Raw genomic sequence first — 21,272 nt, forward strand, 5'->3', positions numbered from 1 at the left:
CTTGTGAAACACTCACGGTTTGTCCCAGCCAGGGGTCCATTAGAAAAAGGGCACCAATCCCCGATAGTGATTGATCCATGAATATCACATCCTTTCCATCAGACCCTGAACATACCAGACGCTTCCAGAGCTTTTATTACTTACAAGAAGCAGACAGCACACCAGAAAAAATGCAGATCCATTTTTTTTGAGCATCCTGCCAACTCGAGAAGGTTATCTGTACAAAACCTGTACAGAGATGATTATTTCTACATGCACCCTACTTTGTACTGTAGGTGAGGGACTTAAAAAAAAGAAACCTACCTTCTACCAGTCCTCCGCGACCAGGTAGGCCTAGTTAGGTAGACTGGAAACGTATGCTACACATGCTTCCACCTAGCACCAGCCATTTTTATACCCTAAAACCTAAGTGACATACCACATGCCCAACTGATCTTTGGGGAAGGCGGGACAGACACTTTGGCATCAACCCAGAAAATTATCTCTTTAACCCTATTCAGGCCTCATGATGCCCCTTCCCTTTCTGAGACCTATTGCCAAGGTGATGAGTTGGGGACTCGCAACTCATTTACACATGTATAAGTGTTGCCTGGGCCGTTTGAGAAAAACAAAAAACCAAACCCACTGCAATAGAGTCAATTCTGACTCATAATTGACCTTATAGGACAGAGTAGAACTACCCCATATGGTGTCCAAGAAGTAGCTGGTCGATTCAAACTGCAGACTTGTGGGTTAGCAGCCATAGCTCTTAACCACTAAGCCACCAGAAAAACAAAAGCTACCTTACTTGCTCAGGCTATTATCATAAACCATAGACAAAAAGCCAAACCTAGTTCTTTGTCCCACATTCCTACTCTTCACAATTATGCCATAAACTATTTTTAAGAAATGTATTTGTGTATAAGAAGGGATGTGGTGGAAGATGGTGCTATTTTTAACTTGGGAAAAAAATAAGACAAAAGCTATTTTATACGATAAGACCTGTACTAGCACTGGTTGCTGTCAAGTCGATTCAAACTCATAGTGAACCCATTTGTGTCAGAGTAGAACAGATTCCTAGGGTTTTCAGTGGCTGATTTTTTTGGAAGTAGGTCTCCAGGCCTTTCTTTCAAGGCACCTCTGGGTGTCCTCAAACCACCAACCTTTTGGTTAGTGGCCAAGTGTGTTAATTATTTGTGCCACCCAGGGAATTTTTATGCGATAATAGCAAAAGAAAAAAAAAAATTCTAGATTCTCCCTAGCATTTGTTACCTGCATCACAGAGTATAGCACTTGGTTAAATTCCACCTTGATTCAAAGAACACTAGGGGTTTCATATTTTATGTACATCTTGCCTGCCAATCTGGATGGACTATAAATCTCTCAAGAGTAGATACGTCCTCTACCACCTTTGTTGTCCTCACAAAATCTAGTTCAGTAGGGTCACTGTAGGAGTCTAAGTAATGCTTTATAAATGTTTGCTTGTTGAATTACTGAATGTTGAAGAAAATATTTAAACAGAAAACAAAACAGGGCTACAAGGTAGAGGGACCTTTTTGAACGCGCATTCATTTTCTAAGACATCATTTTCCTCTCCTTGCCTAAGTGCTCTGGGCCTTTGATGGTATTTAATACCATTTCCTAGCACTGTTCCTCTGGCCCTGGGAGGGAGGGTGGTTCTGTTCTCCCCCATCTCATCCTTGGCAATGATAAAAGGGGGCTATTTCTATCACTTTTGGAAACAGAACAGAAACACTGCTTCCAGCTGCTTATTAGACATATTCATCCAACACCAACAATCAATTACACAACTTTGCATTGCTGCTAACATTGCTAATGCAATGCAGTGGAGTCATTCTATTAGCAGTCTAGGGTCATGCATAAATGTCATAGAAAATGGTAACAGCTTAATTCTAAAATCACTTCTTTAAACAGACATTAGAAGGAAGCTGCTGTAACCCTTCATATACCAAACTGGATTAGTTCTACTTTCATAAATCCAAAACTGAATTTAATGGCATTTTGTCAATCCATTAGGAGATTCCTACTTTTGTGTGTAGTAAGCCATATAATGCCTAGTGATGATTTGAGTGATCATAGTGGTTATGATACAATAATAGCATTTTTTTGTCCAAAGTTCATATGTACAAGAAAATTTTTCCATCTCCAAACAACTGCAAGATTAATCAAAGGTCTTTTTCCCTTTCCAAGTACATATTTTCAGCCACCAAAATTCCCATCAAGGATGAAAATATCGATCACGCTCCTTGGGTTTAAATCCTAGATTTACTCTATGGGTGATATTGGGGAAGTTAACCTCTCTTGTCTCAATTTCCTCAACTCTAAAAAGAGAAGAACAAAAAGAACTAAAACGAATGTTAATATAAATATTAAACATTGAGAAGAAAAAGGATAATGTAGTTGACATAAATCCTCACCTTTCTAACCAAAAAGTCAACTAAATTTTTTGTTGTTGAGGTAATATTAGCATAAAATTCACGACTTTAATCATTTTAAAGTGTTCAATTCAGTGGCTTTTAGTACATTCATGATGTTGAGACTATTACCAGTATCTAAGTTTGGAACATTTTCATCATCCCCAAAAGAAATCCTATATCCATTATCAGTCCCTCTCTACTACTCCCCCAGCCCCTGGCAACCATTAATCTGCTTTCTATCTCCATGGATTTCCCTATTCTGGACATTTCATATAAATGGGATCATACATTATGGTGCTATCCAGATTTATTAAACATAATTATCAGCATCTACCTAGAATTGTGAAGATAAATACCCACAGAACTAAAAACAATTAAAAGAGGTTAACAATTAAAAAAGCTTATTCCAGAGGAAAGAATAAAACTCGGGCTGGAGAAAAATAGCATAAAAGTTGCTTTTCATTGTAAGTTTTTCTTACTGTTCAGCATATGTATGTATTGCTTTAGTAGTTTTTTTATTTTAAAAAGAAATAAAGAAAACAAAATGAGGATAATATTAACATTTATTTCATTAGGTTATTTTAAGGATTAAGTGTGATAATATTGTGAAAAAGTAAGCCAGTGCCTGGCATACAGGAGGTACTTCAAAAATGTTACTTATCATTATTATTTTTAATAATTATTCTCCTGGTTATCAATTTTATACAGCAATAGAATCAGAGCCACTTTAGGGACAGAGCCCAGGGTTCTTTGCTTGAAGTGAACAGTGAGTTACCATGTACTTTAAAGACATGTTAACACTATAATATCAAATTGTTAATTAAATGTACTAACAACCAAATTCCCTTCAGTTTTTTGATAATTATATAAATTTTTATTGGAAAGAAAAAAACCTTTCAAATAAAACTGGAAGGTGTAACTGAATTCTGTTACTTAAGTGTTAGGAGTTTTGAGTCAATCTCTTTTGAGCTATAAAAGAAAGAAGAGAGCAGAGAGACAGAGGGACCTCCTACCACCAAGAAAGAAGTGTCAGGTGGAGTCCGTCCTTTGGACTCGGGGTCCCTGCACTAAGAAGCTCCTAGATCAGGGGGAGATTGATGACAAGGACTTTCCTCCAGAGCCAATCAAGAGAGAAAGTATTCCCCTGGAGCTGGCAGCTTGAATTCAGACTTCTAGCCTCCTAGGCTGTGAGAGAATAAATTAACCTTAGTTAAAGTCATCGACTTGTGGTATTTCTGTTATAGCAGCACTAGATAACTAAGACATTATTGCAGCTCAAACGTACGCTATGAAATTCAGGAGGATCAAAGACACTGGGAACTAGAATGGATCTTGATAGCCAATCCCCCAATTCTTAAATCCGTTCTACAGTCTAACTGCCAAGTCCTCTGCCTAGAAAGCTAAGAAGCCACAGAGCAGTATGCTACAAGCAGGATTCAGGGTTCCTGAATGATAGGTCTCTTCTATGAGGCACGGAGCTGTAGGTGGAGGTGAGCAGACTTCAAGCCTTCTATAACCAGAAGCACAACATCGTGAATAGCAGCAAGTACTTTGATAGCATGCCCTGGCTTTAAATTCCAGGTCTATCCCTTATCTTAGTTGGAGAACTAACGCTATAAAATCTAGTTTTTTTAATCTATTAAGGGTCCATGTCATGGTGTTTGTGAGGATTCACTATAATACGAGTCCCTGGATGGTGCAAACAGTTAATGCGCTCAACTGCTAACCAAAACTGGTTCTATTCCACCTGAAATCCTTGTAAAGCAGTTATCCCTATGCCTATCAAATGGTAAATTCTCATTAAATGTTAGCAAAAATCATTACGTTTAATAGTAGAAAGATTTCTGATCAAAGCCACGTATTCATTGAGGAAAGTTTTTTTTTATTATTATTCAAACTGGACTCTTCATGTCACAATTGCAGGAAAATGTTACACTGTCAAGGAGTTTCACCATAGTAAAATTGAAACCATTAAAATCAAGAAATTCAAAAGTAAAATTATTTCTTCCTATTGTGCTCAAGAGAGTGTTCAATGCTACACAATGATTTGAAATGGAATCTCTTCCCCATCTCCTTCCCAGAATTCCCACAGTACGTGGGTAGAGTCATAGTTCCAGAAAACAGAAAACAAGACAACCACCTACTTACCTAGGTGAGTATCCTTGTAGGAAGCTGTCCTGGATTGAATTGTGTTCCCCAAAAATATATGTATCAATTTGGCTAGGCCATGATTCCCAGTATTGTGTGATTGTCCATCATTTTGTCATCTGATGTGACTTTCTTCTGTGTTGTAAATCCTACCTGCATGATGTTAATAACACAGGATAGGCAGCAGCTATGTTAATGAGGCAGGACTCAATTTACAAGATTGGATTTTGTCTTGAGCTATAAAAGAGAAGCAAGTAGAGAGACAGGGAACTCACACCATCAAGAAAGCAGTACACCCTTTGGACCTGGGGTTCCTGCACGCAGAAGCTTCCAGTCCAGAGAAGGCTGATGACAAGGAACTTCCTCCAGAGCTGACAGAGAGAAAGCTTTCCCCTGGAACTGACACCCTGAATTTGGACTTCTAGCCTACTAGACTGTGAGAAAATTAATTTCTCTTTGTTAAAGACATCCACTTGTGGCATTTCTGTTATAGCAGCACTAGATGACTAAGACAGAAGCGAATAAGACAGCCTGCATAATTTAGAAACTATAAAATCGTCCCTGGTATGTTTGTTCATAGGAACTGTTTTCATTTGGAAATACTAATTTCAGTTGTTCTAGTGAGATAGATTTGCTTTTAGCCTACTTCCCCTCCCACTCCAGATCTGTTACAGGGCATGGGTGTACATTGCTCCATAAAATCTCAAAGCTGGAAAGGAGCTTATAGAACTTCTAATTCAGGCTCCTTATGTTACAGATAAAGAAACTGAGGCTTAAAGAGATTAAGTGGGTTTCCCAGTATCAGTCACAGAACCAAGATTAGAGTCCAAGTTTCTAGCATCCCAGTATTTGCTCTTTTTTTTTTTTCCTCTGTCATGCAGCCTTCATTTATTAGAGATGGAGGAAATTGGGGCACATAAAGATTGATTTTAGCCAAGGCACAGAGGACTAAAGGCTTTGCTAGTTATTAGCATCCAGAATTACTGACTCTCAGTTAATGCTCTAACTACAGAATAAAACCCTATTCCTAACTACCCATAGCAAGCAGTTTAATGACAAATAAACTGTGTTGACTTGGTTATGGTCACTATGTTTATGCTCAACCACCATAAGGTGCCAGGTAATATTAGCATGCTAATTAATCCTGTCCATCTGGCTAATACAGTCTTCATAATTTATAATCCAAAGCCTTTGAGCACAAAGACCTATTAACATGCTAATATACCTTCTCACTATTCAAGCAGCTTTTCAATTAGTAATTATCTACAGACTGAGCCAATGAGAGGAAATTTTTCCAAGTGATTAGCACCTTGGAAATCATGGTTAGGCTGGATGCTGATTAACATTCTTCAGTTTTGGCAGTTAGCATTTCTCCTTTCAGCAAATCACTCTGTTGGGTTTAGTTGGAGTCTTAGAGCCATGGCAACCCAAGCCTATTCAATGGCCAATGACTTTTGAGAAAATAGAATTATGACATATGAACATGAAAACTTGATTCACTTGACAAAATATTATATAAAAACATTTGTTTCAGTTCTAAAAGACATTCTGGGTACAAATGTAGAAATTGGCATTATAATTGTATATTAGATATTATTGAATTACTGTGATTGTCTTAGGTGTGACGATAGCATTACGTACGTATAAGGTGAATGCTGAAGTATTTAGGGATGAAGTGTCATGAAGTCTACAACTTACATTCAAATGATTCAGCAGCAAATATAAATAGATGATAAATGATTATGACGGATGGATGGACAGATAGATGATAGATAGCAATTGTGATAGAATGTTAAAAGTATTTTTTGTTTCAAATAGGTCTATTTCTTTATCATCATGAAAGGAAATTTTACTACAGATTTTTATTCCCAAGAAATTATCTATACACCTGAAACACCTACTTATAACAAATAGTTGGGCTATGTGTCACTCCTTCCTTTCGCCAATCTTTTTCTCTCCTTCTCTAAAAAAACTAAATTGTTAAGAATTGGGGCTTAAAATGACCTTTAGAAATTCTAAACACATACTATTGCCTTCCATATCTTGCCATAAGTGTCTGTTAGACTATGGAGTTATCTGAGAAGTGACTATGAGGACCAGAAGCAGAGGGCAGCGTTCCCATGACCAAGGTGCAGGCTATAGTAAATATTCTAGTTATGCAGTCCTAGCCTTCTGCAGCCTCAAAAATGCCCACTGAGCAGATATGAATGCTGTTTTGGAGACATCTACCAGGCAGCCAAGTTCGCTACTTATCTTACCTCTTATGCTTTTATTTCAGAATCAACTTCACCTTTATTTGGCATTAGTCACTTAACGTCAAGCTACACAACATGCTTGACAACGTAGCATCATATTGCTATACCATGGCTAGCTTTAGGATCTCTTTTAAAATTCTTTAATCAACATAATTAACTGGTTTGAATATTGTGGTCAAACTAATAGCAGTAGTGACTCTATCTTCCATAAAAATAAAGAATTTTTTTTCTTCCCCCGCCTCGCCCACCCGCTCCTCTCTCCCCCGAGTGCCCCGTCGGCTGTGCCACGCTCGCTCTGAGCTCTGGGCTCCTGCTAAAGTAGCACCGCTGCGGCCTCCCACCAGCCGCCATCATGGTTATCTACAGGGACCTCATCAGCCATAATTAGATGTTCCCCAAAGTTACAAGATCCGGGAGATCGCAGACCTCTGTGCCTGGAGGTAGAGGGCAAGACGGTCCGCAGGACAGCGGGTAACATTGATGACTCGCTTATTGGCGACAATGCCTCAGCTAAAGGCCCCAAAAGTGAAGGAAGGAAAGCACAGTGATCAATGGTGTTGATATTGTCATCAACCATCACTTGCAGGAAACCAGCTTCACAAAAGAAGTCTGCAAGAGGTACATCAAAGATTACATGTAGTTAGTCAAAGGCAGACTTGAAGAACAGAGACCAGAAAAGGCAAAACCTTTTATGACAGGGGCTGCAGAACAAACCAAGCACATCCCTGCTCATTTCAAAAACTATCCGTTCTCTGTTGGTGAAAACATGAATCCAGACGGCATGGTTGCTCTGCTGGACTACAGTGAGGATGGAGTGACCGCATATATGATTTTCTTTAAGGATGGTTTAGAAGTGGAGAAATCTCAACAAATTTGGTAATTATTTGGCTCTCTCACCTGCCATCCTAGCTGGCTGCTGCTTTTCATCCACACAACACCAGGACTTAGACAAATGGACGGACATCATCTGAGCTCTTCCTTTATTTTGACCTTGATTTGTTTGGAGTGGAGGTGATTTATTTTAAGGTGGAAAAAAAAAGTCATGTAGGTTGCCTAAAAATAAAATGCATTTAAACTCACTTGAGAAAATGCCTCTGAGTTTAATATAGTTAAACTAAATTCATCCCATAGTGTTCCTGGAGAAGCTAGAGCTTGGTCGAAGGTCACTACTATAAAGTATGAGAATAACTTGTACAGTTAAACTACTTCTGGGACTGGAATATAAAAACAAGAATCAAAAGTCTTCATTCTGAGTTGAAGCAAAGGGAGAGACCATGCTAATAGCAGTGCCAAAATACGAAATGGATCCTTAAACATTTCATCGCCTACAAACATAATTAGCTAACTCTGGAAGAGATTACCAAAAGAATAAAAAGAGACTAATACAATTGGAAAAAATAAATAAAACATGAGAACAATTAGACAAGTATGTAAATAAATCAAGCCCCATAATACCAAAAGAACCATAGGCGTTATTATCAAGTTTGTCAAGATTTTGTCTAAATTTTTCTGGTGATGTTAGAGATGTAATCCTGAACAAAAAGCAACCATTGGATAAAACGATTTTAGAGCTAAAGATGCACTGAAACATAAGAATACCATAGTTGACATTTTCCATATCATTTAAAAAAAAAATGCATTATACATCCCCCTAATATCTTGGTCTTGATAAGACAAGCATGAAGCCATATCAGTGCAATACAACGTTGTAGCCATTTGGGAAACAGCGCAATTTTCATTTAATAAAAAATTAGACAGGCTTAGACACTTTTCAGAGAACTGAATGTCAACAAATAAAAGGTAAAATGTCACATTATACATTCATCCACGTATTTGATGACACTGACTCTTTTCCTTTATTTTGTCATGAAGGAAAATGAGTTACAGGTATATAGCAAAGGATTGAGAAATACACTGTTCTATATTAAAGTATCAGATTTAATAATCATGCAAAACACTCTATAAAATCAGAAATTTTCTATATTTCATCAAGGATGAACTCCAAAAGCTTCATTATAAGCAGATGTTGATAGATGTAATGCTGAAAGCAGTAATGCATTATGTATACATATGTATATGTATGTATATACATACATATATAAACATATATATACATAAATATATGTTTATATATATATGTATGTATGTTTATATACTTTAGCCATTTGAAGCTGACTCATAGTCACACATTCATTTCATTTTACATAGCAGCTATGCTCTGCCCCAAAAGAAATAGATTCACGTTGGTGGGAAAGCCAAAATATGGAATCCCAACATATCATCAATGGAATTAAACACACACACACACACCAGATTGTGAAGGTCCTAAGTCATACCTGATCTAATAATCAGTGAATCAAATGAGAAAAATATGATAAATATTTTTAGTTGTCATTCATGCAAATCTGCATCTCTAAGAGAATTCTGATTCTACATAGCACTTTATGACTTCTCTTAGCCTGGAAAATGGGCTAGAAAAGAACAAGGATAACCAGGATGGCTAAAGGAGCATGTGAAAAAACTGGGGACAGAAGAATATAAGATTGGCAAGCTCAAGAGATTTTGTTTCGGTGATTCTTGACATTTAATCCCTTTGAATTTTTTTTAGCACGGAATGATATTCTAACAACTCAGATGATTGCAAAGATCAAGGTTCAATTGCTTGGATAAGATTTTATCTGTATTTCCTGAACAGCTTCCCTTGCTCCTCCTTACAAAGGTCTTCTTTAAAACAAAAGCAACTCTCTGAGTTTAAGATGAAATCACTCAGTATTAAATGCTAATTTATTAGATGGTTATAAAATTGCAATACCATAAAGACCAGCAATAATGAATCCCCATGGTCTCTGATTTCACGAGAAACCTGACATATCATCAGAAAAAATGAAGAAACATAATCAAATGTCATTGTTAATGATATTCAATTATTCCACCTGTGACCTGAGCTGTTATAACTATAGCCTTCTAATTGCAACTCATCCCCTGGGAAAGCCAACTTCGAACATTATCATAGCTTAAAGGTCATTCTGAAAGTATACAATTATAACAAAATTTTGTGATAGTTACGGAAATGAATTCATTTTTTATACCTGGTCCAAGATAACATTTGTTCCTCAAAGAATAAGCCATCCATTATGAGTTAAATATTGTTATTTACATTGTGTTTTCTATCCCTCACACATTTTTGAAAAAAGAAACCTAAAACAAATTTTCCTACAGAATTTTCTTTGCCAGCAATCTTTTTTCCTTCTCAAAACAGCAGCTGCTATCAGTGACTCTCTTCTCCATGGGACCTGGCTATGTGACTGCAGGGAGAAAGACAGCTTCCTTCCCTGCTCCTTGCCTTGCCTCTCACTCACTCACCCCTCCCTGTCCTCTTCCCCTTGGACCTGGCATGGCAGTTCTCTCAGGCCTCCAGTTCACCTCCAGTAAAAGAACAGTGAGTTGGAAAGTAGTTCTCTGCTCTTTATTAGCCTAAGCAAGTTTCCTGGCCTTTATTAGCCTAAATCTAAAATGGAAACATAAAAAGAAAAAATTGCAAAATAAACCCTACCAAGTGGAATGGGTATTTAATTATATTTAGATCCCCATAATAACTACCATTTGTTGAGAGCTTCCTATGTGCCAGCACTTTAAACAAACAAACAGAAAAAAAAAACAAACCAGTTGCCGTCAAGTCGATGCCAACTCACAGAGACCCTATAGGACAGAGTTAAACTGCCCCATGGGATTTCCAAGGAGCAGCTGGTGGATTCAAACTGCCAACCTTTTGGTTAGAAGCCAAGTTCTTAACCACTGTGCCAGCTAGGTACTTTACACACATCTAATTTAGGTCAGGGCCCCCACAGTTTGTCGTACTGTGGGGGCTTGTGTGTTGCTGTGATGCTGGAAGCTATGCCACCAGTATTCAGATACCAACAGGGTCACCCATGGAGCACAGGTGTCAGCTGAGCTTCCAGACTAAGACAGACTAGGAAGAAGGACCCGGCAGTCTACTTCTGAAAAGCATTAGCCAAAGAAAACCTTATAAATAGCAGCGGAACATTGTCTGATATAGTGCTGGAAGACGAGTCCCCCAGGTTGGAAGGCACTCAAAAGATGACTGGGGAAGAGCTGCCTCCTCAAAGTAGAGTCAACCCTAATGACATGGATGGAGTAAAGCTTTCGGGACCTTCATTTGCTGATGTGGCACGACTCAAAATGAGAAGAGACAGCTGCAAACATCCATTAATAATCGGAACCTGGAATGTACAAAGTATGAAACTAGGAAAATTGGAAATTGTCAAAAATGAAATGGAATGCATAAACATCGATATCCTAGGCATTAGTGAGCTGAAACGGACTGGTATTGACCATTTTGAATTGGACAATCATATAGTCTACTATGCTGGGAATGACAACTTGAAGAGGAATGGTGTTGCATTCATCATCAAAAAGAACGTTTCAAGATCTATCCTGAAGTACAATGCTGTCAGTGATAGGATAATATCCATACGCCTACAAGAAAAAAAAAAAAAGGAAGACCAGTTAATACGACTATTATACAAATTTATGCACCAAACAGTAGGGCCAAAGATGAAGAAATAGAAGATTTTTATCAGCTTCTGCAGTCTGAAATTGATTAAACATGCAATCAAGATGCATTGATAATTACTGGTGGCTCTTATGCAAGTTCAAGCTGAAACTGAAGAAAATCGGAGCAAGTCCACGAGAGCCAAAATATGACCTTGAGCATATCCCACCTGAATTTAGAGATCATCTCAAGAATAGACTTGACACATTGAACACTAGTGACCGAAGACCAGATGAGTTGTGGAATGACATCAGGGACATCATCCATGAAGAAACCAAGAGGTCACTGAAAGGACAGGAAAAAAAGAAAAGACCAAGATGGATGTCAGAGGAGACTCTGAAACTTGGTCTTGAGCGTCAAGCAGCTAAAGCAAAAGGAAGAATTGATGAAGTAAAAGAACCGAGCAGACGATTTCAAAGGGCCTCTTGAGAAGACAAAGTAAAGTATTATAATGACATGCGCAAAGAGCTGGAGATGGAAAACCAAAAGGGAAGAACACACTTGGCAGTTCTCAAGCTGAAAGAACTGAAGAAAAAATTCAAGCCTCAAGTTGCAACAGTGAAGGATTCCATGGGGAAAATATTAAACAACACAGGCAGCATCAAAAGAAGATGGAAGGGATACACAGAGTCATTATACCAAAAAGAATTACTCGATGCTTAACCATTTCAAGAGGTGGCATATGATCAGGAACCGATGGTACTGAAGGAAGAAGTCCAAGCTGCTCTGAAGGCATTGTTGAAAAACAAGGGTCCAGGAATTGATGGAATATCAATTGAGATGTTTCAACAAACAGATGCATCGCTGGAGGTGCTCACTCATCTATGCCAAGAAACATGGAAGACAGCTTCCTGGCAAACTGACTGGAAGGGATCCATATTTATGCCTATTCCCAAGAAAGGTGATCCAACCGAATGTGGAAATTATAGAACAATATCATTAATATCACATGCAAGCAAAATTTTGCTGAAGGTCATTCAAAAGCAGCTGGAGCAGCATATCGACAGGGAACTAACTGCCAGAAATTCAGGCCGGTTTCAGAAGAGGACGTGGAACCAGGGATATCATTGCTGATGTCAGATGGATCCTGGCTGAAAGCAGAGAATACCAGAAGGATGTTTACCTGTGTTTTATTGATTATGCAAAGGCATTCAACTGTGTGGATCATAACAAACTATGGATAACACTGCGAAGAATGGGAATTCCAGAACACTTAATTGCACTCATGAGGAACCTTTACATAGATCAAGAGGAAGTTGTTCAGATAGAATAAGGGGATTGGTTTAAAGTCAGGGAAGGTGTGCATCAGGGTTGTATTCTTTCACCATACCTATTTAATCTGTATGCTGAACAAATAACACGAGAAGCTGGACTATATGAAAAAGAATGGGGCATCAGGATTGGAGGAAGACTCATTTACAATCTGCGTTATGCAGATGACACAACCTTGCTTGATGAAAGTGAAGAGGACCTGAAGCACTTGTTAATGAAGATCAAAGACCACAGCCTTCAGTACGGATTACACCTCAACATAAAGAAAACAAACATCCTCAAAACTGGTCCAATGAGCAACATCACGATAAACAGAAAAGATTGAAGTTGTCAAGGATTTCATTTTACTTGGATCCACAATCAACAGCCATGGAAGTAGCAGTCAAGAAATCAAAAGACACATTGCATTGGGCAAATCTGCTGTGAAGGACCTCTTCAAAGTGTTGAAGAGCAAAGATGTCACCCTGAAGACTCAGGTGCGCCTGACCCAAGCCATGGTATTTTCAATCACATCACATGCATGTGAAAGCTGGACAGTGAATAAGGAAGACGGAAGAAGAGTTGACGCCTTTGAATTGTGGTGTTGGCGAAGAATATTGAATATACCACGGACTGCCAAAAGAACAAACAAATCTGTCTTGGAAGAAGTACAGCCAGAATGCTCCTTAGAGGCAAGGATGGCGAAACTGAGTCTTACATACTTTGGACATGTTGTCAGGATGGGTCAGTCCCTGGAGAAGGACATCATGCTTGGCAGAGTACAGGGTCAGCGGAAAAGAGGAAGACCCTCAATGAGGTGGATTGACACAGTGGCTGCAGCAATGAGCTCAGGTATAACAATGATTGTAAGGATGGCGCAGGACCCGGCAGTGTTTCCGTTCTGTTGTGCACAGGGCCACTATGAGTTGGAACCAACTCGACAGCACCTAACAACAACAACAATTTAGGTCATTTGCTTTTTCTTTCACTTGGTTTGTTTTTCACATTAAAAAATGCTCGCTTAAAGTTGGCTTACATTTACGAATTGATACAAAAGACAGAAAATATTAGGCTACTCTTTTTCAAAAAATTTGCCAGCAACTATTGCTGACTCTAGGTCACTGGTACTTACACATTAGAGTAAGAATTCAAGAAGAGGAAGGAGTGGGAGTAGCAGGGGCAAAGGAGCCCCAGGAGTCTCTAAGCGTTCCCTAAGCCCCAAATTAGGTCACAGAACAGGAAGGAAAATAACCCCTTCCCAGAGTCACAGCACATAGGAGAGCAGTGATGTGAAAATCAAGCCCTGGTGTTGGTGTTGAGGTTAGAGCAACTCTAAAACAGTCAATCCAAGGAGGAAAAGGAATAGACTAGGTGATGACAGGTGTTGAGTTATGAAGCCCAAAGCGACAGTAAGAAGGGCAAAGGGAACCCACTACCCTGGAGAAATGGGAGCAGGCATGAGGGGCCCAGATTTGCTCTGAGTACAGAATGCCAAGGCCTGCTGTAGCTTTTGATCTTCCAACCATTTAACTGTTTTCCCCCAGTGCATTCACTGAACTGAGCAATTACCACATAGATAATGAAAAAGTTACTGTCAGAGTGAGATAGGAGTTTTGGCACCTCAGTTTTCAAGAAAATAGCACTTTTTTTTTTTTTTTTAACTCTTTCTTTCTTAAAAAGTGAAAGCAATATATATCAAAAAAGGGTAAATCTTAAAAACATAATATTGAGAGAAAAAGTAAATACAAGATGACATATAGTATGATACCCTGTGTGTACATTCAAAACACATGCAAAACAGTAATCTATGTTGTTTATAAATGTGTATGCTGTCGTTGCTGTTAGGTGCTGTGGAGTCAGTTCCGACCGACTGATAGCAACTCTGTGTACAACAGAACGAAACACTGCCCGGTCCTGTGCCATACACACAATTGCTGTTATGCTTGAGCCCACTGTTCCAGCCACTGTGTCAATCCATCTCAATGAGAGCCTTTCCTTTTTCTGCTGACCCTGTACTTTACCAAGCATGATGGCCTTCTCCAGGGACTGATCCCTCCTGACATGTCCAAAATATGTAAGACGCAGTCTTGCCATACTTGCTTCTAAGGAGCATTCTGGTTGTATTTCTTCCAAGACAGATTTGTTCATTCTTTTGGCAGTCCATGGTATATTCAATACTCTTCACTAACACCACAATTCAAAGGCGTCAATTCTTCTTCGGTCTTGCTTATTCGTCATTCAGCTTTTGCATGCATATGATGTGATTGAAAATACCAAGGCTTGGGTCAGGTGCACCTTAATCTTCAAGGTGAAATCTTTGCTTTTCAACACTTTAAAGAGGTCCTTTGTAGCAGATTTACCCAATGCAATGCATCTTTTGACTTCTTGACTGCTGTTTCCATGGGTGTTGCTTACAGGTCCAAGTAAAATGAAATCCTTGACAACTTCAGTCTTTTGTCTGTTTATTATGATGTTGCGTATTGATCCAGTTGAGAGGATTTTTGTTTTCTTTATGTTGAGGTGTAATCCATTCTGAAGGCTGTGGTCTTTGATCTTCATCAGTAAGTGCTTCAAGTCCTCTTCACTTTCAACAAGCAAGGTTGTATCATCTGCATAATGCAGGTTGTTAATGAGTCTTCCTCCAACCCTGATGCCCTATTCTTCTTCATATAGTCCAGCTTCTAGGATTATTTGCTCAACATACAGATTGAATAGGTATGGTGAAAGGATACAATCCTGACAGACACCTTTCCCGACTTTAAAGCACGCAGTATCCCCTTTTTCTGTCTGAACAATTGCCTCTTGATCTATGCAAAGGTTCCTCATGAGCACAATTTAAGTGTTCTGGAATTCCCATTCTTTGCAGTGTTATCCATAATTTGTTATGATCCACACAGTCGAATGCCTTTGCATAATCAATAAAACACAGATAAACATCTTTCTGGCATTCTCTGCTTTCAGCCAGGATCCATCTGACATCAGCAGTGATATCCCCGATTCCATGTTCTATTCTGAATCCAGCCTGAATTTCTGGCAGTTCCCTGTCAATATACTGCTGCAGCCACTTTGAATGATGTTCAGCAAAATTTTGCTTGCATGTGATATTAACGATATTGTTCAATAATTTCTACATTTGGTTGGATTACCTTTCTCAGGAATAGGCATAAATATGGCTCTCTTCCAGTCAGTTGGCCAGGTAGCTGTCTTCCAGATTTCTTGGCATAGACAAGTGAGCACTTCTAGAACTGCTTCTGTTTGCGTATATATGTATATAATATTAAAAAGGACTGGAGTGACCTCTTGCTTTCTCCCGCATTAACTTTCTTATAAAAAATGTTTGTCTAGCAAAACTCCCGTTCAAGTTCAGCCAACAAAGTTGCTGAGGCTAAGACCAGGGAAATGGAGTTATTAAGAAAAAGCATCAGTAAATTAACATATTTGTCCAACATTTTTCTTATATAGTCCAGTATTATTTTTTCTCAGCTTTATATTCCTGCTTTACAATCATCTATGAATGATCTTCGGATTAGGCTTATCACATGATTAGTGGAAAATCAGCCCAGCTTTCAAGAAGTGACAGCCTTTATTTTTTTATGCTCTTCTCACAGTTTAACAAAATCAGACAGACAGACATTGTCCTGTTCAGGTGATTGTGATTTTACAGTGAATGGTTGCAGGTAACATGGCAACATAAATAAATTTGTGGCACCTGTTTTTTTAACCTATTTCCATTATCTGTAACTAAAATTCTTAATTTAAGCTTAATTTAAAGTAGCATTATCTAACAGTAGTTGAATCAAATTTCACCTGATCTGTAAATAAAATATCTACAAAACAATCTTACAAATAGATTGCCATAAGAAAATGAGAGCAGCGTTTGCTATCCTAGATAGGACAAGACTTTGCGTAAAGACACAAAGAAAGCTATACTTCTGTTCCGAACTCTTCTTAAAAGGGGATGTTTGTTTGTTTGTTTTTTGTTTGTTTGTTTTAATGCACTGAGATAGGGTGAATTTTCAGTTGCACTGGACAAGTCGATCACAACATGCAGATTGGTCTGGACATGTAGATGTAGACCAAATCCAGCGCCAGTTTTGTGATGGAGAGAAAGTTTCTACATTTGCCACAATGTCCTCATCCTTCTTGGAGTTTCTCTTAGTGTCGTCATGGCCCATCAGAGAAAATAAAGTGACTACATAAATGAGGGTAGCCATTAAGGTGAACTATTTGAGAGAGCAATGCCTTGAGGAAAGAACCGTTTCTGTTATACACGGCGTTACGCTCTGTTCTCTCCCAGAACCACAATGGGAAGACGGATATTCTTTGGTCAGATGAACAGTTGATGAGGTTTTGTACCACATAAAGAGACACCTTCAGGGCCTGTGCATGTACGTTATAAAACCTTGAGATATTTTATGTGACAACATACATATTTAATGTGATAATAAAAAAGCTTGCTCATTTCAATGTCTTTTTACCCTCGCATATACAACCAAACAGCTTGATGCTATTGGTTAAATTTTCAAAACTTTCGTTATTCAGGGCTGCAGTGGGAAAATGCCCAACATCCACAGATATGTAAATCAGATGCTAGCAGCAAATGACTCATTCAGGATGAGTAATATGATATCCATATGGAAGCATGGATTTCAGAACTGAGGAAACTATGTTTTTAAAACCTAACAGGTTTCTTCAGTTCCAAATTGTTTCTACAGCCATATATTCTTTTTTTTTTTTTAATTCCAAAAACTGGTTCAAGAATACAACCCAAAAATTATTTATTAAATTGAACACCACAACATATAAGAGCATGGGACCTTTTGATAAAAGGCAGAACTAGCCCTAAACTAGTAAGGTGCATGAATAAAATGTTCCAAAATCACACCTCCAAATGGAAATTCCTGTGAATGACACCAAATGGGATTTTACCACACAGTCAATGCAGGCTACTTAAAAACTTGTAAGTGAGATCTTGATACCTGTTACTGACTACAGAGTAGTCAGCAGAAACTACTGAGGTAAATAATTTCCCAGTTCTCATACAAGCAGTTCCAGAGACATAAGAACCATTGTTGAATCTTACTGGATCCTGAGATGTAAATAGTGGATTGATTATCAAGCAACACATTACTTCACAGCCAAAGCATAACAAAGAGGCGAACCTACACACCAGTCTTGCTTAGTTTTAAAGGTAACCCAGGGTCATGTTTAAAAAGAAATGTTCTTAGGTTATAATGTGTTCAGTTGGATCACTTAAGACATATTAAAAAATATATATATATTACACTATCCAAAATCAATAAGAGTCTCAAGTGTTGTTTTATATGATTGGGGAAAACATTGCTCTAGATGTAATTATAGTAACTGTCTTAATCAAAATATTGTTCCACTTTGATCTTAGCCTATATTTCCATAACCCAAAAGATGTGAGGATTTAACTCAAGTTCGTAATGATCAGTCTATTCCACACAATCAAAATTTATAACTTGAGGCCTAGGCTAATTTTTACTATATGAATCATATAGCGATAACAAGTACAGTTCTAATTCATTTTGCATTGGGAAACACAATTTAATTCTTATTTTTTATTTTAATTGTATTTTTAGATGTGTTCTTGATTTAGTTCTTTTATGTAAAAAGTACAAATAAAACAGCTTTTTATCGCTACTCTGTCATGACTTTTTAGGAGAAGGTTAGCTTATACCTAATTGGCATGTTATCATAGTGCCTGCCAGTGTTGATCCAGATGAGATGCTTTTCTGTGAAGCTCACTTTTGCCATTTGGCAGACAAATACTAAATAGTATCATCAGAGCTACAAGAACTTCTAAACTGAAAGAAACATTTATTCCAACTACCCATTTGTGATGAACTTAGGTGGTTGGTGTCCCTTGTGGCCTGACATTATTGCACACTACAGGATGATGGAAATTGTCGTTTTGCTTTAGAAATATCCGCTACTAAGCTAAGCATCACTTTACTCCACTTACTGAGGATATCTATTTAACTGCATATCTTCCTTTATATGCTTCTCTGAAAGCTGAAAAACACTGTCAGAAATAATACCAGATTGTTCCTTGTATCTTCTTTTTGGCTGTAGTTGCTTGAGAAAGAAAAAAAAAGAAGAAATATTTAATCACATTGTCCACAGGAGCAGAAGTGAATGGAAGTGTAAAGAGTCACACACGGTGAGGTAGCCTATATGGAGGAAGCACGGGGCTCATCTATTCTCCAGGCATTTTCTCACCTTTCACCATCGTTAGTGAACAAGCACTGTGACCAGGCCAAGCTAACTGCAGATACGTGTTCTGAAGATCGGTATAGGTGGTATTATTTCAGGTGCTACATGAGTGCCTCTTGAGAAGTTTACGACCAATCTAAAAGACAAAGAACTGATGATGGAAAATATACCCCCTAACTACCAAACCCACTGCCGTCGAGTTGATTCGAAGTCATAGCGACCCTATAGGACAGAGTGGAACTGCCCCATACAGTTTCCAAGGAACGCCTGGTGTATTTCAACTGCCAACCTCTTGGTGAGCAGCCATAGCACTTAACCACTACGCCACCAGGGTTTTCAACTACACACCTCTTTATTTTTAGAGATCCTGGTCTACCACACTCAGGGGTACACAATAAATATATTATGAAGTGAAGATGGAGATGATGAATAATGTCCAGTAAACTAAGGTACTTTACTGTGGCAGTTGGTTTTTAAAATGTGTATTTCAATACATAAGACCTCAGAAAATATTCCATTCTGCTAGATGAGCAAAGTTTTTACCTATTCCACAAGAATTTATTAAGTACATTTTCAGAAGGAAGAAGGAGAGTAGAGCTTAGTAGGGGAAGGAATATACAAATAATATAGTAATGTGATAAAATCCATACATGGAACCCAGAGGAAGAAGTACTTAAATTTCAAGGAAGTGGTCGTATGCGAGCTGTGTCTTTAAAGATAAAGTTTTCTGGACAGAAAAAAGAACGGCAAAGAGGAAGACAGAAAGAGAAAGAGCATTCTAGACAGAGGGAAAATAATTTGTGAAGACACAGAGACAAGAAAAAATATGGAAGCAGCTTCCTGTAAGAAGTTTGGTGTTTTAGTTGACTGAAGCAAAAGGGACATGTAAGGGAGTGACACACATTTGATATAACCATTAATTTGTGGGAAAGAGAGCAGAAGGAATATCCACTTGGTGCAAACAGTTAACACTCTGAGCTGCTAACCAGAAGGTTGGCAGTTCAAGTCCACCCAGAGGTGCCTCAAAAGAAAGGCGTGATGATCTACTTCTAAAAAATCAGCCATTGAAAATCCTATGAAACACAGCTCTACTCTGACACACATGGGGGTGCCCAGGTGTTGGAATCAACTCATCATCAACTAGTTTATCTGGTTTGTTTTTTCTACTGAGATATAACAGAAACAGTTGCTGAGGGGACTGACTGTCTTTCAGAAACAAGGGCTCCAAGGCTACTTATTAAATTGAAAAGGTGACCCAAAACCTCTAATATGGGACCCATTACCAGGTAAGAGGTAACAAGTATAACACAAGGATAATAAGAGTCCATCAAATGAAAGAGAAGATGCGATCAAAGATATAATGCAAGAAAATGTCCCAGAAACGAAGAAATGACTGAGTGCAGAACAAGAAGACCATAGTGTATTCTAGGAAATTTTGATACAATACATGCAATTCTAAAACAAATCCAAGTTTTTTTAACTTCAAAAGAAAAAATCCTTCATGTAGCAGACAAATAAAAAGGATGAGAGTGGAAATCACCTTCAAGGGGGAAAAAATGTCAGGCTGTCCCTGGAATGTTCAATGCCAGAAGTTAAAGAAGAATTATGTATAAATTCAGTAGAAAGTGTGACCCAAACAGATAACTCAAGTAATAGAGTAGCCATGAAACTTTCTTTAAAAGTTTGCTCTACAGTTAAATATAGCCAACTAGGAGATGGATTGATAAAACCTTCAGAATATAGAAGCTATACTAAAGAGATTTTGGAAACCCTGGTGGCGTAGTGGTTAAGTGCTACAGCTCTAACCAAGAGGTCAGCAGTTTGAATCTACCAGGTGCTCCTTGGAAACTCTACGGTGCTGTTCTACTCTGTCCTATAGGGTTGCTATGAGTCAGAATCGACTCGATGGCAGTGGGTTAATAAAGAGATTAGGAGCCCTGGTGGCAAAGTGGTTAAAGCACTCGACTGCTAATCAAAAGGTAGGTGGTTAGAACCCACTAGCCACTCCTCAGGAGAAAGATTCAGTTTCCATAAAGATTTACAGCCTTGGAAACCCTATGGGGTAGTTCTACTCTGTCCTATAGGGTCACTATGATTTGGAATCGACTCAACAGCAGTGAGTTTGGTTTGGGTAATAGAGAGACTGGTAGTGAGACTGAATCACCCTAAACATAAAACCAATCTAAACAACAGTGGGGGTTATATCTGTTCAATGCAAAAACAACAATATAACTAGCAAAACTCAGGAAGGAGAGGAGGGGAGTGGCAGAAATTATTAGGGTGCTTTGGGTATTAGGACATTGAATTCAAGTTCTCACGAGACAATCAGGCACTAACCACGGAGCATACACACATCCGAGCTTAGGAAAGTGGTCCAGGTCTGGGATA

The 21,272-nt window shown here is 38.4% G+C and overlaps 1 pseudogene; it reads left to right on the forward strand.

Moving 5' to 3' along the window:
• Positions 1 to 7,172: 7,172 nt before the first annotated feature.
• LOC126083682 (translationally-controlled tumor protein-like) lies at positions 7,173 to 10,252 on the forward strand (annotated as a pseudogene).
• Positions 10,253 to 21,272: the final 11,020 nt, after the last annotated feature.

This window comes from Elephas maximus, chromosome 10 (genome assembly GCF_024166365.1).
Source record: "Elephas maximus indicus isolate mEleMax1 chromosome 10, mEleMax1 primary haplotype, whole genome shotgun sequence".
NCBI classification, from domain to species: Eukaryota; Metazoa; Chordata; class Mammalia; order Proboscidea; family Elephantidae; genus Elephas; species Elephas maximus.